General features: G+C 36.8%; 1 long non-coding RNA gene across 1 annotated transcript in view; it reads right to left on the bottom strand.

Annotated features, from left to right (window-relative positions):
• LOC136848765 (uncharacterized) overlaps positions 1–17,554 on the bottom strand; it is a 205,695-nt gene that overhangs the window by 66,827 nt on the left and 121,314 nt on the right. The window lies entirely within an intron of this gene.

Below are 17,554 nucleotides of genomic sequence, written 5' to 3'. Positions count from 1 at the left end.
GATGCACGTATGAAGAAACTATAATAAAATATGCCAACCCTTCTTGGAAACACTGTGGATTAAGCGGTAGCCTTACTCTCACGGTCCGAATCCGTCTGTGGAAGACCAAAGTACTGTATCCCTAGTTATTTCTCACCTGGATAATAAGTGCATTAAAAAATTATGAAGAAATCGAAAAGTTAAGAGGTCACTGCGGCTACTGATAGTGCAAAGATACACACACTCAATATATATATATATATATATATATATATATATATATATATATATATATATATATATATATATATATATATATATATACACACACACACTCGGATAAGGTCACCAGTAGCCTACCCCATGCCTTTTTTCAAACCTGGTTGTGACTACCACGGTCGTCTCACTACCAGAAACATAATTTACTATGTAGGTCTATGGTATGGGTGTACAATGGGTATTTAATTAATGGTGCATGTCTATCTTCGGGTCCTCACTGAGGAGCTGGAACACGTGTCCCCTCGAAAGGCAGGCAAGGGGATGAGAAGAGTATTACAATTCAGAAATATTAGAAGGAAGGGTGAACAGAAGCAACAGAAAGGAGTGAACATATGGAATATCAGAGGTACTGAAAAGGAGTACCCTAGCGTCCAGAGGTCAGAGAGCGTGTGCAGGATACAGGTGACCGATGAAGAGTGTGTGTGTGTGTGTGTGTGTGTGTGTGTGTGTGTGTGTGTGTGTGTGTGTGTGTGTAGAGTTCGACATGATTCTGGTAAGCGATTCGTGTGGGTGTCTGAAGCAACTATAAAGTATAATAGAAGTTTTCTGCGTGGGAAGTTCACCCACCATTCGACAGTCTGTTGGGAGAAATGGCTTGATGTTAAATATGTACGGTATTATGTATGTATATATACACACACACACACACACATATATATATATATATATATATATATATATATATATATATATATATATATATATATATATATATTTATACAGTATATATATAAGATACATACATTCCTAAACACTAAAACAATTCAAATTTATAATATTAATAAAAATATAAAAATGGATACATGGGATGTAACCGTAAAAAAGGTATGTTAAACCGTTGAAAGAAATAAAAAAAAGGAGGTTGAAAAAGTGTCTGAGTTTCCATTCAAGCAAGGGAACTCAAGCCAAAGACTTTGGAAGGCCAGAGCACACAGACTATAAATATACAGTACAACTCAAGATTTGTGAACAATGGTCTCTGGCCAGTATGAGGGCGTGTCCACATTTACAGTAAAACGGAAGAAACACAAATCGGCAACTTATGGTTTGTAAGCCACGAACATATTATAAATGGCCTCAAGTGGAGAACGAATTTTTGGCAAATGTTGGATGATTGTCTAAAGCACTAGTTAGGACTACCAACAAGTCGTTGATTCGTGTTCAACCTGTTTGTGATGTGTGTAATGAGTTACCCACGTGTGTTTACGACATGTTTTATTGCATTGTGGCCTACTGGTATATTCAAAAGTCTACGGTGGTGCAAGGCCAAATTAAGTTCAAAAGATGGACTACATTTCGGATAAATAACTGCTTAAAATAAAATTTCTTTAGTCTTACCTGCTGTTAAAAGTTTCCCACTACTTTTTATATCAGTTTTACTCAACTAGAGCTCCCTAAACTGTATGCATAGAATAGCTGACAAAGTTTTTGGTTTAAACACATAATGCACCTCTCAATCTATGGCCTGATTTAAGTGAATATACATTTCATCTGAAAATGTATTTAAAATACGGAAAAAACATTTATCATTTTTTACTTTCAACTGGTTTGCCATACCATATATAAAACCGTCTAATTTTGACTTGAAAATATCCTGTTATAATTTGACAAAATAGTAAAAACCGATTAGAAAATGAAAGATATCTTAGTTTTAAGTTAAGTCACATCTGAGAAAATTTGAAATCATTCACTTTTTTTCCCCATGTCTAGAGTCTAGACTATAAGTAGGCCTTTCAGATATCTCACGTCGATGTGGTACAAAATCAAGATGTTAAACAAAATTTTCTTTCTTGTTAATTTAAAAAAAAAACTTTCTTGTTTTACATTAAAATGGGTCCAAAAACATGGCTGATGAGGTTAGGTTAGGTCGTAGGGCTGAGACCTTGCCTCTGCAACGGAACCAGTGAATTTGCGCACTCTCAAGGACCAAACTTTGCAGAATAGGAAAACATGAAGAGAGCAAAAAGGAGGAAAACCAATCATAAAAAACGGAACTGATAATGAAAATATCAAGAATAAGTGTTCTTGCTGACGATCGTACGTGCGTTCCCTTATTGATACACTATCAGTGGAGAAATGGTAATGATATAAAGGATATAAAACTCAAAATATGAAAGCGTGAAATAAGTAAACAAATGCAAATATAAGATAATTCGACTAAGACTTATAAGGAAAACAAAACGAGAATGGAAGTGGCATCAAAATATGAAACAGAAACGGAGAAATGCAGCAAAGAAACGAGCACACAACCAGATTATTTAGCGAGCAGCTCAAGGAACTGAAACGGTGAGGAAACCTGGATATATTCAAGAGCATTTATACTTAGATTGCTAAAGGTACAATTTACGATTTTAATACTATTAGTAACATTAATTTCTTCTTAACAAATATAATTGTCACTACTAACAACACTAGCTTCGTCATTTGTACTGGCTGTCTTATGACTCCGCTGGCTAATAAGCCGGAATGGAGAGAATGATCTCTCTCTCTCTCTCTCTCTCTCTCTCTCTCTCTCGTAGTGGAAAGCGTAAAAATACCGAAGGTGTGACAGTAAAGGAGTTAAGTTGTAAAATGACGCACCTTTAGTGTTAACCGTGTTTACGAATATGTTCAGACATATTCATAAACACGGCATGACAAATCGTCTGACCTCCTGTAGGAGTCTGTCACGAAGGGAACAGAGGTCTTAGGTAGGACGGAGGGGAACGTGTCCGAGGAGTTTACAGGAACCTAAGGGAGCAGCTGTAGCAGAGGCTGCGGAGGGCGCAGTGATTGCCACAATTGGATAATAAGGGAGTAATGGTGACATCCTGGCCTACCACACCTCTACCCCACCCCCACGTACAAGTCGATAGAGGTTTTTTTCACTATTAATATGATGAACTGAGGCATCTAGGGATGGTATTAGTAATACGTGGAGTTAAAAGGAACACAAATAGGCTGATGCATTCATGTGTGTGTGTATAAAATTACCGAATTCCTTGTTTCGAATGTTGCAAAGAAAGGTCAAATCATTGACACATACTCATTCATCAGATCATAACGATTAAGAGTTATATGAGTGATACCAACTTTTACGACTATTTAAACGGTTCAAGTATGCATTTAAGGAGATACTGAAACTTTCATTTATAATTATGGCACTGTCAGCATCTGGGAATGCACTTACATAAAATCTGCATATACAAGCATAATTATATATATATATATATATATATATATATATATATATATATATATATATATATATATATATATATATATGAGAGTAAATTAACAAAAGCAGTTAAAGGTTTTATATGTAAATAATGTAATTAACCATGTGTTAGTTTACAGGTGTGAAAGTGACTGGTTTGGTGTAAAAATAGCAATGGTGTGTGATGTCTTCTTGGCTGTTTAACATCTTCACTGATGGAGTAATGCGAGAAGTCAGAGAAAGGACAGCAGATGTAGGTGGAAAATTGTGAGACAAGAAGAAGGTCATGAATGGAGTGAGGAATAGTTGATGCGTGCGGACGATACAGCAATGACTAGGGATACTGACGAGAAACTGAAGAGGAGAAAGTTGAGAGTAAACATGAGAAAGATTAAGGTTATGAGGGTAAATCGGAACCAGGAAGATGAAGCAGCGAATGTTAGTATGGACGGTAATAGAATGGAAGCAGTAGAATCTTGGATGATGGCAGGATGAGTGAGATGTGGCACAAAGTAGCTAAAACAAAAGTTGCAGGATGCATGCAAAAGATCAGGAGAAAAATGTATCATTAAAGCAATTCTCCTGCACAGAAATGAAGAGTGAATGTTGAATGTGAATGGAACAAAGAAGATGGAAGCTGTAGAGATAAATTGTTGACACTGTAGTTACGGTATAAAAAAAATAATAAAATAAAATAGGAACAGATAATTTCTGAAAGACAGTGATTTCCTCCCTGAAGTGGGCTTATCCCGTTAAAATGAACAAATATTTCCTAGGTTTAAAGTCTTATTTTTGGACTTTGTGCAGGTCAGCTTTCGCGGAAAATTACTTCTGAGATTAGTATGTAAGGGTTGGAATAATAAATACTGGCCTAAATTTGCTGGAAACACTATGTCAAAAAGGTGCAATTGCAAGAGCTATGCAAAAGTAGGAAATATCAAGTAGGTCAAAGGAAGAACGGTTGGCTGCAAGTGCTTATGAAGTTAATGCACTGAGAATGAAAGGAGAAAAAGTAAAGGGAGGAAATTAGAGAGCTTTTTCAGAGGAAATTCCAACTGGGAGAGATCATTCATCCTTCAGGTATAATGAAGGAGGCACCTTCAAGTGAAGGAACACACTTTTATCAAAATGAGTTATACCCATTGCCTGAAAAAAGGATTTTGGAGCAGTGGCTTCCAGGATGTTATGGAACTGAGTCGTTATGCCTGAAAGTAGGTTTTGGAGATCATCAACAATTCTGACCAGATCTTCCTCATTCTGGGACAGAGGGACTGAATATCTAATGCTGCTACATTGCAGGTGATGTGCAAAGACAAAGATTCTTGCATGGTAGTCCTTTTACACTTAATACGACAAAGAAATGTCTTACGAGTGAAAATAGACCCCTAAAAGGGGTTGACATAGTTTAACTGAATTTACCAAAACCCAAGGAAGCTAATTCGCTTGGTTAAAGGTCTAAGATTTCTCAAGTTCAGTTAAAGTATTTAAGAACTCAGTAAATAGGTCAAGAGAAAAAGTTAATTTCAAGAGTCAAAGGTGCTGCTTCATCAGCTGTGGAACTTAGCTTAACTCAAATTGGAAAGTCAAGGAAACCAAGATTTATTGAAATTATCAGGATAACTAAGTAGGCAGTTTCCTTGAAATCTAGTTTGTGGAAAAACTTCCCGATCATTTGCTTCATAAAGATAGGAAAGAAACTGAGAATTACCATTTTTTGCAAAGGTGAGGAGATCCTTAATAGGGAATGTGAGATGACCAAGATTCCTTTGCATGAGATTTTAGTTTACAGATCAAAATGGATGCCTAAAAAAATCAGGTGGAAACTTTCATGGCCCTCAGAATGTGAGTTGCTCAAGAGGGTCTTTCGCAATATTAAAAAAAGTGCGATTACAAAATGTATATAACTGAGAATCAGTGACCTTACTAATCTTGCCCTATAATGAATCACTGTACTTGCAGTGTAACATAAATGTTTAACTCCAAGAAAACTGTTCTGGCAATTAGCCAGTCTGTGACCACTTTTCTGGTTTCTCAGATGCAATTAGTATAATCCCAAGTTAATTAGTAATGCCTCTGTGAAGAAATTTCAAGCAGAAGAGAGGGAGCCTCTGAGAAGTAACACCTAACAAAGAAATCTACAGAATTCTTTGGGCCTTCCTGAAAAATGATGGTCATTCTTATTCATAACCTTAGAAAAGTAACTGGGAAAGTTTGCCCACATCCTAGACATATGCACACTAGGGTCATGATGGAATTAGAGAAACATGTCTGAAAAGCATGCCCACTGCCAACGAAAACCCCACATGCATTTGATGAAGTCTCGACATTTCTTTCTTGGAGGACACTTGGTAAGATAGGACTAAAAATATGAATTGTAATAGAAAGGACGGTTTCAAACGATGAAGCCCGCCTTCTTTGGGTACAAGGAGTGATTTGCTGCAAAATTTTTTGTTTTCTCTCAGCTCTACCAGTCATCTAGATGCAACTGTAAGAAAACTTATACTACTGAAGGATCCAACTAGCTCTCTAAGCTAAAACCATGACTAAACCATTTTGAATTTTTATGCAGTCTCAGCAACAAATACAGTAATCGGGATTTCAAAATTTTGCAAATGGTTGAGTTCCATACATACTAATATTAACCCCCAAATTTTTATGAAGAGATACAAGAGTTTTTAACTTCCAAATCCTTCCTTTTCAACAGTTGTATGAATTAATACCTTTACATTCAGTCAATAATTATAATGATTCCCAGCAATAAATAAGGTACTCCTAACTCTTCTTCTCCAGGAAAACAATGTCCTTGAACACACCAGCGATTTTTTTTTTTACCTCCAGGTATAGATAGATGTCATTCACCCCGGGAAACTTTATGATAACCTAGATATAGGTTCCCTGTTTATTCCTGTTTCTATACATTCAAGAATGTCATTATACCGTGGCCACCAAAGAGATTAAATCTAACCTCCTGGCATAATTCTAACCACCTTGGTGGCCACCCAAGGGTGGGGAAGACGGCATGCTTGTAGAATAATATTAATTGGAAATATTCATTCCATTCATTTGCCTAAGATGCTTTCTTGTCCAAGAAGCCACCTTCGTAACGTCGGCCTTGCACTTATATAAAATAGGAAAAGAAAAAACAAATCAGTGAGATTGGTGTAAACACTCCCTTTTATTAATAACGTCGTGAATTTTCAGAATCACTGTTCATTTCCTCTTGAACAGAAGCGGTTACGTTATTACACGCACACAATGAATCAAATTGATGATACTGTACGCATCACTTTTCCATCCTGATAAATATCTTCAAGTATTATGCCGGGAATCGTTGCAACTTCATTGTCGGCGTTACAAAATTACTTCCACATACAATGATGGTGAGAATTCCTATACATATTATGATATTTATTAACAAGCAATATATTGAAACTGACCCATACTCACACAAAAGAGTATGAAATATGACCGCCACAGACGTCAAAAACACCAATAAATCGCTGGTTGACAAAACTACTCTTAGACCCTCAGGGGTTGGGGCAAGGAGGGTGGGGGAAGAGATAACAATCCGCCTTAAAATAGCCGCTAGGCCATAAGGTATCAATCCCCTCGGGAGAGAAGACAAGAAGGAAGTTCTGTTAAAGTTAAGAGAAATGAGGAAAAAACTGAGGACTTGGTAGCACGAGAAATTTCATGCAGTTTTGCCACTAAGAGAGCGGAATGGTGATCAATATGGTAAGAAATGCCTTGCCCATGCTATGAAGAGATAAAGCTATTGCATCATTTATATCTGAAACGCCATACAAGCAAAAATAAAGGGGGAAATTTCTTTCTATAAGCTATCGTTTTTGTGATGCATCCATAATGTCATTAAGTCAAGCACGCGTATGTATATATGTGTGTGCATATATATATATATATATATATATATATATATATATATATATATATATATATATATATATATATATATATACACACACATACAGTCATACACACACATATGTAGTGTGTGTGTGTGTGTGTGTGTGTGTGTGTGTGTGTGTGTGTGTGTATGGGTAGATAAGAATCTATGGTCACCGTGGTTGATTCCGGCATCGAGAAAACGACTAGACCCGTTTCCCGATGAAAAAAGTCAACCTCTTTAAAGTTGATATTGGACTAAAAATAACCACTTAAACTGAAATAACCACTCAATCCTTGAGCTTCCATTACACATTATCAGCCTGTTTCTCCTTTAATGTATGAGAATCCATAACGTGAATTTCCAAATGTTTCATTTTACTTTTAAATACTGAAGACACGTGATATAAATAATAGAATCAGACAAAAAATTTGACAACTCTAAGATAATAGCAAAATTATGAACATTAATTAAAGCATTTTGTGTGTGTGTGTGTGTGTGTGTGTGTGTGTGTGTGTGCGCGAGCGAGAGAGAGAGAGAGAGAGAGAGAGAGAGAGAGAGAGAGAGAGAGAGAGAGAGAGAGTAAAAATTAAAAACAAAGCGATGGCCCATGCCCGGATATAACCGAGAAGAACCCTTTGGAAAACATGATCAGAGAGAGAGAGAGAGAGAGAGAGAGATAATCTGATTAAGATAAAACAAAGCGATGGGTCTGAATATAACCAAGAAGAACCCTTTGGAAAAACGTGGTCACAAAGAGAGAGAGAGAGAGAGAGAGAGAGAGAGAGAGAGAGAGAGAGAGAGAGAGAGAGAGAGAGAGCTTCGAAAGCTACAACCCAAACCCAAACAGGAATAATGGTGGATGAGAGGGGATTAGCGGTCGAGGGGCGGCTTTCTCAAAGACGGTCAAGATTTACATTTCCTGTTTTCGGTGCTTCGTCGGCTTCTTGGGGTTTGCCTCTCTGCCCTGGCTGGAAATAAATGGCTGCGCTTAGAAAATGACACATCTTATTCAGTCTAAGCTGTGATGCGTACTTTACTTTCAGTACTTTGTAACTTGAGCGCTCGTTATTGCCGAAATCCAGTCAGCATGAAGAGACAATTAGACCAATGCATACTGGCAGTAAGACTGCTAAATGACAGTATACCGTACTTTGAAAGCCTAGGGCAGTATGGCTGTTACTGTCGAGCACTTTGATGTTTTTATTTTTCCCTCACGCTCATAAAAATGTAGAATTTTATCCTTTTACGTATAAAAGTGTATATAGCTTTTAAAAACTTATTATACTGTAGTGTATGTGTTTATTCCTTTACCAAGATTAATCTCCATCGGTGAATGAGCAATGCTATCGGACATGTGATTTGATTCAAAAGTGTCTTGAAAGTCTCTTTGGTGAGGCCAAAATTTTTCCATTAAATTCCAACGATGAATATGACAACCCAATTTCCCCCATACCTCCAGGGTTATGCAACATTCTGTGCACATTGTAACTGACTGTTTTCTTATATGGTCTACTTGGCTTCAGCTTCGGGGTAAAGAGGCTATGGTTGGAAATCATTTCGTTGATTAGTGAAGACAAATAGCATTCAAAATTTACTGTAATAGTCACATAAGGCCGAATTCCTGTTTATTTCTTAATTCATCACCTTGAAAAATGCCAAAGAACTTTTGCTATAGTACAATAGCATAATGACAAAATGAACAATTTACGCGTATAGCTGGAAAAGTTGCTTAGAAGGAAATAGCATATGGGGATAGCCGGCATATTTAACCTTTTATAAGCCCACGCAGAATATTTTGTTGTATGTTTTTCATGAGTACATTACCCTCTTCTTATTAATCTCCAAAAGTGAAAGAAATAAGAACTGAATTTCATTACTCTGTAACATCTACTAAAAGAAATATCACCACAAAACAGATAAATTGAAATTAAATCTTTATAAGCTTTCTTGAGCTATACTGTGGTTTGTCTGCCATAATCAGGGCAGCTTTCCAGTTGTGTATTGGAAGTTTTAACTAAAATGAAGTGACGCTGAAAATTATCTAAAGAAAATAAAGACTGACAAAAATAAGTGAATTTAGAAAAAAAAAACATGAAACCAGAGAGAGAGAGAGAGAGAGAGAGAGAGAGAGAGAGAGAGAGAGAGAGAGAGAGAGAGAGAGAGACTTTAAATGAAGCCACTGTGAATGTGATTTTCTTAGAATGGTTTATCTTCGAAAAATAGGGTAATAAATATATGAATATGTTATAGCAGAGAAAAGATTACTACAAGCTACTTTGAGAGGCTTGTAAGAAATCCCTCAAGACACAGGGAAACGATTTGACAGAGTGGCGATTTGCTTTCATCCGAGTTTGCTTCCGTTTTCTATCTCACCAACTTTGTTTTTATTTGTTACCGTCAATTGTGGGGTGAAGTGGTCCATCAAGTCGCTCATCCCATCGGCCCCTGGGTGAAAAATTTGCGAGGGTAATTGCGTTAAGCGTTCATGAAGCTAAGGAGGAAGTTAATCAATAAGTTTCACATCCTCAGAAGTAACACAACGGCCTGAGTTAAACATTTTTAATGAAATTCTGAAATTTGTTAAGTAACATTGACTTTGTCTGTTAGTTTTATTACTTACGGTCTTTAGCAGTATCCAAATAATGGTTATTGTGTCTGAAAAGATCAATCATGGTACAGTCATACTTCTTTGCTAAATACCTCCTTTTGAAGATGGTCAAGATTAAAAGGAGAAAACTTTACCTGCCTTTTAAAGATCACATTATTCCCCTTAATTCCATTAGTCTTGATTACACTCTCCGCAATGATAAACCTAACGATGAATTTCACTGTCATTATAAAATTACATTGGCTGTTGCTTCATGGTGGAAGAAAAGATGAAGCAGAAAACTGAAAAAATTTATCAACTTTAAACACACTTCAAAATTTACACCATGTCATTCTAGTTTTCATCCTTTAGCTTAAATTGTTAAGGTTTAGTTTCATATTTTTTCATCACTTACAGTTCCAAGAAAAACCCGAACATATACAAAGAACATAATCTGTTATTTAATACTTTCAAACTTTCCTTTTAATTTAACACATGGAGAATAATTATTCTACCTACTTAAAATTCTATTCTGTGCCAGACTAAAATTACAATAATTAAAAAAACTACTTAAAATTCTATTCTGTGCCAGACTAAAATTACAATAATTAAAAAAACACACAACAACTAGAAAACTCTAAGCTAAATAGTTCATTCTTGAAAAACCTCCATGTACATCAAAGGTTAAAAGTCATAACTGTGGACCACCCAGAGTTTAAGGGTTAAAATGCCAAGTCACTGAGACTTTTAGTCAAAGATTATAATATGAAAGAACGGCTGTGTTTACATTTATAGATACAAGTTACTTCTAAAGACCTTTTTAACAGATAAGACGCTTTCGGTCTTCGATAATTTTTCCTGAAGTTTCCAGGGGATAATATATTATGTAACCAAACCACTCTGTAAATGTTATAAGCATCTGTGAAGCAAATACCAGAGGAATTATATCTTAAATTAAAACTAGCAAGGTTAAATAAACCTGCACAAAAAAATTAATCAAAAGCATCTAAAAATGGGGAGAATTATAAGGGGGACGAATTTCGTCGCACGTCTTATCTTTGGACTCAGAACGAAGACTCCATTTATTACTTAATTACTCCATTACTCAATTCAAATGACCATGATTATAAAATTTTTGAACAAAATGCTTAAACTACTACAACACACAAGCTATCACCATCGAGACTTCCGCTGTTGCTTTTGATATTTCTAAAGCTTTCGACAGAATCTGTTAGCCAAAATTCCGAACAGCTTTACGTGTTCTCACTGTACACTCATTTCTAACTTTCTTTACAGGGGCTTCATATTTTATATTAATCACGTTACGACATCCGTACTGATAGGTATGGACGATCCACATCTTGTGAAGCACCAGTAGCAAACTATGGTGAAGGCGTATAAAATTTGTTGGGGCATCTTTAATCTTGTATATATAACCTTTGCTATTGTTGTAAGTGACCTCAACGAGACCTTTAAGTCACATTTCTAGACTCTTATAGGCTTTACCAGAAGAATTTGTTTTAAGATGAGGTGAAAACTTAAGCAAAGTAAAATTAAAGAAGTTGGATAGCCTCAAAGTGAGAGTCGACTAAAGGGAATGGGTGAGTGCCTTGTGACAGCCGGAGAGACTCCTAAGTCGCTTTGTAATGGATAATGGATAAAATTATGAATAAAAAATATGTAGCTAACAGAACTGAAATTCAGGTGCTTGCTTTGGCATGATTGTCTAGGTACGAATAACCTTGGCTCGTGTCTCCGTTACTGCTTGTGACAATTGCATTATGTCAGTGATCACAGTAGCAGCAGCAGCAGCAGCAATAGTAGCAGTTAGTAGTAGTAGTCTGGATTTGCCTTTGAGAGGCTCCGAATTCACTTGACCCATGTCCCGTGGCTACCACATAGTTAGTCTTCAATCTTTGGGTTGCTCCACAGTCTCTGCTCTGATATCCAGCAGTCTTGGGCTTGTGTTCTCATACCAGTTGAAAAAATTAGCTACACTCATATCTAACTGTACACCTCTGCTTCTCCATTACATCTTTTTATTTCATTTTCTCACGTGAGCATTTTATTTTGTGGAGACGACTGAAAGAATTCGTTGCCTTGCTGCAAGGGAATGGTTACACAGTGTCTGTCATGTCTGCTGTTTTAGACTGCTCACATACTGGGAGAAAGCAGGATGTTGCAGCTGCTGGGGCTGACAATTGCTGCAAAAACTTAACAACGTTATTTCTCACTTACAAAAGGAACTGATAAAAATTATAGCCTTGTATTTGTGACTAGTTTCAGGTACACAGCTATTTATCATATTTAATGGTACAAAGAAATTATGGAAAATAAAAACGAAGAATAACATATGATAATAAAAGATATAATAAGGCACATTTTCAACTTTCGTTCAAAATAAACACATTACTTTCAATGTTATGCACTGAGTGTTTGCATACTTGCAAATGCTCCATTGGTTTTGTTTACTCAGTCAAGAAAGAGTTATCTATAGCCTTGTATGGGATTCACTGTACAAGTGGTTTTGAAAACGTATTCAGTAAGTTATAATGCGAAAGGCATTTCTTTTCCTCAGTGACGCTAGGAAACCTCCTCTGTTTGACCTATGGCTAAATTGGCAGTGGGATGGCGCCAAATGTCAATTCAAATCTTACAAAAAAAGGAAAAATTTGAACAATGCCCTTCTTCTGTTGTAGGAGAAACAGGGGGTGGGGGGCGGGGGCGCTTGGAAGGGGTGGCAACACCAAAATGCTGGCCCAAAGTCCAGGTAAAAAGGATGAAGGTGGCACAGAGGACTAACCCACTTCCTTGCGGGCGATACTGAATTATACTATAGACCTTAGACGTCTAGCTGCGAGCGTTAAGCGCAGGGTTACTGTCCTTGTTTTTAAAAAGCAAGTCGTTATAGAATTTTCAATCTCTGTCCTTGCAGTGTGTTTATATTCCTAATTATAATTATTACAAGTTTAATAATGTTCAATATTTCAATTCATATGTGCAAAGGCACTGAATGAGACAGAAACTGACTATTATCAGCTATTTTGGTCATCTAATTTGGAAATGATACCGAAAGAAAAAGTAAGCCTCTCTCCCTCTCTCTCCCTCTCTATTTGCAGGCTTGTTTTCCGTTTGCGTGCCTTTGATTTCAGTTGTCATTGACATCTATGCTATAAATAACTGCTAAAATAATTTTGCTCTCCAAGATGAATTTGTATCATTTAAAGTTTCTGGCAATGTACTGGATAGAACATCATCTAATTATTTAGATGATTTGCTTAATTCATTACAGAACTCGTTTCAGAATTAACGTGATTATCTGAAGTCAAGAGTGTCAGAGACAAAAGTGAAATATTCTATAAGCCTCTGTTGTTTACTTTTATATCATAAACTCTTGGGTCGAAGACCACAGTCATTGAAACTCCGCATTACTTTAACAAACCAACTAATCAACTATTCTTTACAAAGTGTTTGTAATCGTTTGACGGCTGTAAGAATTTGAGTAGAAAGTGATCTTGTAAATACTTTAATAAAGATTTCCCTACTATTATGCGGGAATTTTCTCAAACCACACACCATTTCAAGCGCTCCCACTTTGGTCTATTTTTTGTTTTATTTTTTATTCTGTTGCAAATCTCCAAAAACCACAGAATCATCAGTGATGAGCTCGTTTTTTAATTAGCTATAATGCTCTCCCATACGATCAGATGGCGGCGCACAGTAATAAGTAAGTTTTGACTTGGGTATTTTTGCTCTTATTTTTTCCAGAAGGGCGACGACAGTCACTGTAAACATCTTAAGGGAACTCAGACCCTGTCAGCAAAACTGTCGCCTGGCGATGATGCACGAGGCGTGGACATAAGCCAGCGACACTTCGCAATTTGTCTCGAGTTGACAAAAGCCCATGCTGATTCTAGCTTGAAAACGGCAGCAGATCGCGTCAGTGTTGTGTCTAAAATCGGTATTTTGCTCACATGCACACAAACACATACACACTCGGTATAACACCCTCCCTTCTCCCCCGTTCCTCCCTCAATGGCATGAGGAGTCTCCAGAGGGGCGGAACCAGATTATATGATATGTAATGCGAACCACATCTCCCCCTCCCCCTATACATACCCGTAATCTCCCTTTCTCTCTTTGCGCGTGCATCCATATACGGTACTCAGATTTTAAATGTATCTGTAGTCATACGAACTCATACATAGTATGCAGCATGTCGGTATAGCCTAGTAACAGACAGTTACATAATTCGAATATGTAACCATTGCCACTTAGAAACTTAGAGAGATTTTGTACGTTAAAAGTCAGCTTAGGTAATCTATAATAAATATGAACCTGTTCAATGAACGAAGAATGAGTAGAATTCTATTGCTATCTAGTTTTAGTTGGCAGTGATAAAAGTTTTTCTCCGTGCCTAATTTGATTGATTGAAAATGTAACCCCTCTTTAGCCGTCATTCTGGATATAGTCTGAAACGTGAATGTTTGTGACCGTAGAGTTTTTATCCCTGCCCATACAATTTTTCTTTGTTTTTCCCGATATTCACAACAAAAGATTATATATATTATATATATATATATATATATATATATATATATATATATATATATATATATATATATATGTGTGTGTGTGTGTGTGTGTGTGTGTGTGTGTGTGAGTATGAATTCAAAAGAGAAAGTCATTAGTAACGACAGTCTTACCGGCTTTTATACCATAAGCAACGTAACGTCTTCCAATATGCTCAAAATGCCTAAAAAAAATATATTGAATTGCCTGTGGAGATGAGGAAAAGTACATTTATATAGACAAGACATTATAACGTGCTTCCCATTGATACCTTGCTCATGGCAAAACTCAAGGTCTGGAGAATGATACCATGAAATTCCGTTGAAAGCAAAAAGGGTAAATGGAAATAAAGATTTTTTGTATTCTAAACGGCATAATTTTCCCTCAGTGAACTTATACCAGATGATTTTATTTATTCGTCTCTCGAGACTATGTGTTAATTCCATCCGAGTGCTGAAGTTGCAGACAACTGTCTCTCTGTCTGTCTTTGCCGTTGTCACGGGGTTCGGGTGGTCTTCACCAATCTAGTTTTACAGTTAATACTGTGTTCAGTAATGACTAAGCTCTAAAATAAGACAAAAATAGACAATTAACGCAGTTGTCACTATCGCTTTGTTGGAATATCAAAAAGACTCTCTTGTCCTTTTGAAAGCTGTTGCGAGTTATTTTACAACTTGTCTTTAAGATCCGAGTAGCTAATGACACATAAACTGCCTTGGAAAGTTAACAAGTTTCGACATATTAGTGTGCTTGATATTTTTTAGTGGATTGGCAAGAAAACATCACTTGCTGAATCGATAATCTCTTTTACTTTCAATAGGTATCCTATATTAATAAACCAAAAACAGATTAATGATTATAAGTGGTGCTTATTAAAAAAAAAAACTTTGTTTGACTTTGATATGGGATATCGCAGATTTCTTTTGATTACGTTTATTTCGTCGGATCTCTCAAATTAGTTTTTGGATTTTTCTTAATTCTTTTCAATAAACACGTGGCGGTTATTGTCACTTATAGTGGTGTCGCACTGCATGGTATCAAAGATCTCAGAGATTATTATGAAATTTATAAGTCCGGCTGATGACGGTCATGTGACGCAAAAGAATATTCGAAACTGTTAGACTTAGAGACTTTGGCGTCGTTATTTCCTAAGGGTGTTGGTTTGCCCAAGACCTCCGTGAGTATACGTAGACTTTTGTTTGCCTAGATGCGCAGGCAAGATATTGAGTTTCGTACGTATGTAGCTGACCGATCAGTGTTTGGTATTTTGTAATTTGTACTTTAAAAAAGTGACTGAACCGGTAATTTTTTCTCATTACCAAATATTTTCACTTGAAAATAAAATTCCTCTCTTGGGCTATTAATTCCTTTCCTTCATCACATAGTTTCAAAAGCGCTTCCTAAGAAATACGTTTTGCAAAGAGAATTATCAAATGGTTCTGTGTAATTCTACACAAAAAAAAGGAAAGTCATACATTATGCATCCTTAGTCTCTCCGGCATTAAAAATTCATGTTTATAAAAAGCCACTGGTTGGTCCTATTTTTGTTTAAGTTGATTTAAAAAGCCTCTCTGAAATGATACGAAATTAAAAAATACCAAACGAGTACCAGTTTTATGAACATGTTACCACAATGCTTCTGTTTACCTAAACAGTATATTATAAACTCTTTAATTAGTCGACTGTGGTGGGGCACAACCATTGTAAAAGAAAAACAGAGCCATCAACTTCAGTCCAAAAATCTGGCTTGAAATCTGTAGCCTCACCTGAGGAGGAAAAAGACTTTAAGGGTAGTACAGAAAACTCAGTAACTTTCACTGCTGTTTATTTTGTATTAAACTGTTTCATTACCTTCTAATTAACAACTACTATACTTTCATATGACGCTCTAATCCCTAATCTGACTCATTCCTGTATTAATGACATGCCTAATCCCTAAAATGGCTTTGTTTGTTTCGACTGAGAAATATAAAACCGTTTTGTTCTTCAGAAGAGAAACGAGGCATTTTGTTTGTGAATCACTCTTACGATAGACTTTTTTTTTCTGGATGCAGCGTTTTCCTGTATTTTGATGCTTGTGAAAAATTTCGGAACAGTTTAGGACATTGGTTCTAAAGCAGTTTTGCGAATAGTTTTGCGGCTAGTCTTTGCAAAATCTATGGTGTAATGGTTCCAAACAGGCGTCCGTGGACAACTGAATTATGTATTCATTCATAAATTTATTCAAGAAACACACTTGGGTGTAATGTTAGTATGATCTTATAGTCCCCCTTATTCTACCGTTAGAGAGAGAGAGAGAGAGAGAGAGAGAGAGAGAGAGAGAGAGAGAGAGAGACTGGTGGGGGGTAAACTAATAGGGTGGTTCCTTTAATCTTCCTTGGCCATCCAAACAGCCTTATGGTCCATGGAAAAGTGTGGGCCGCATGGTCCTGAAATCGCCGCCCCACCCCTTACCCCCGAACCGCCACCCCAAAAACCCCACACCACTAGAATAGAGACGGGGTCCTTTGACGTGAACCGCTCACCACTGACAACTGATGATGCTGATCGCAGTGTGACAGCGCCCCTACCGATACCTCCGGTCGATTTTGAAAGACATATTACGCTATTCAGCCAGCCCTTTTCGGGAACGGAGACAATACGTTAGTCAAGCCTTTGATAACTAACCCGGGGACTCGGGGAAATAGTACTGAAGGTTTAAACAAAAGTCTGATTTTTTCGTTTTGTGTTTTTTTCGCTTTTCTTTTCCTCTGATGTTCTTTCTCTCCCTTTTCTCGTAAATTCTTCTTCTTCCTCGCTGAAGGACTTGTCCGTTTGGCCCTCGCTCGGATTACCGTTCTGCAGACCTGAGGAAGTGGCGTCATAAATGCGTCGCATATGAACATTGATATCGTACCCATGCCATCCGAAGTGACGTGTAACCCAACTCCTGGCCATCCAAGAGTTTCTCTCTCTCTCTCTCTCTCTCTCTCTCTCTCTCTCTCTCCCCTCCGGTATTTTAGCTTTCTTTTCAGCTCTCGAAAGGTAGTATTTT

Source organism: Macrobrachium rosenbergii, chromosome 19 (assembly GCF_040412425.1).
Source record: "Macrobrachium rosenbergii isolate ZJJX-2024 chromosome 19, ASM4041242v1, whole genome shotgun sequence".
Taxonomy (NCBI): Eukaryota; Metazoa; Arthropoda; class Malacostraca; order Decapoda; family Palaemonidae; genus Macrobrachium; species Macrobrachium rosenbergii.
Note: the sequence above shows the minus strand (reverse complement) of the source record. Positions and strands in the feature narration are given on the sequence as shown.